The sequence below is a fragment of the Papilio xuthus genome, unplaced genomic scaffold, assembly GCF_000836235.2.
Source record: "Papilio xuthus unplaced genomic scaffold, Pxut_1.1 DF826933.1, whole genome shotgun sequence".
NCBI classification, from domain to species: Eukaryota; Metazoa; Arthropoda; class Insecta; order Lepidoptera; family Papilionidae; genus Papilio; species Papilio xuthus.
The window spans coordinates 6,893,681-6,894,411 of NW_013531716.1; positions in this window are offsets into that span (position 1 = coordinate 6,893,681).

Consider the following 731-nt stretch of genomic DNA (forward strand, 5'->3'; position numbering starts at 1 on the left):
TAATCAGCGCAGCAAGAGTAACAAACCCATCGTTATTACAATCCGATAGCTTTTTACAGTATAATTATTTACAATTATTATTGTCGCTAGCCAATTATTGGTCGTCACTAGGAATACTAGAAAATCCCCGGCACGTTCCTTGCGGTGCGTATCGTTCCCAAGAACGATAAGTTCCGGGTTTCGTTCCCCGTAGCACGTGGGAAAATCGCGTGCTATAAATCAGCGACTAGAGAGCGCTTTTTGTCATCTGGACGCTCCGGCGCGCGGCTTAGCGTATAAGTTGTAAAGTTTTTTCTTGATCTTATAGTCCGTGGTGGTTGGCATGCCTTATATTGATTAGGCTTTGTTTGTACATCTTGTTTACAATTTATACGATCTGTTCTCAGTCTCTTGACTATCATATTGGTGTGTTAATATTCAATTTATTATCATTTTACTTTTTTATTTAGATTTTGTCTGATAGGATTATCTAAAAAGTTAACAACAATGCAGTGATTCCTTAGAACTGGTTACTGCAGCATCCTAAACTAAAATCTAAATTGTAGATCTTTTAAGCTTTAGTCAACCGACATTTTAGTGAATTACGAAACAATCTTACTAATATTATAAATGCGAATGTTTTGAAGGTATCTCCGGAACGGCTGTACGGAACATTCTTGAACACATAAGCTACTAAAAATGTTTTATTTTAAATTCCGCGCGGACGTAGTCGCGGGCGGCAGCTAGTATGA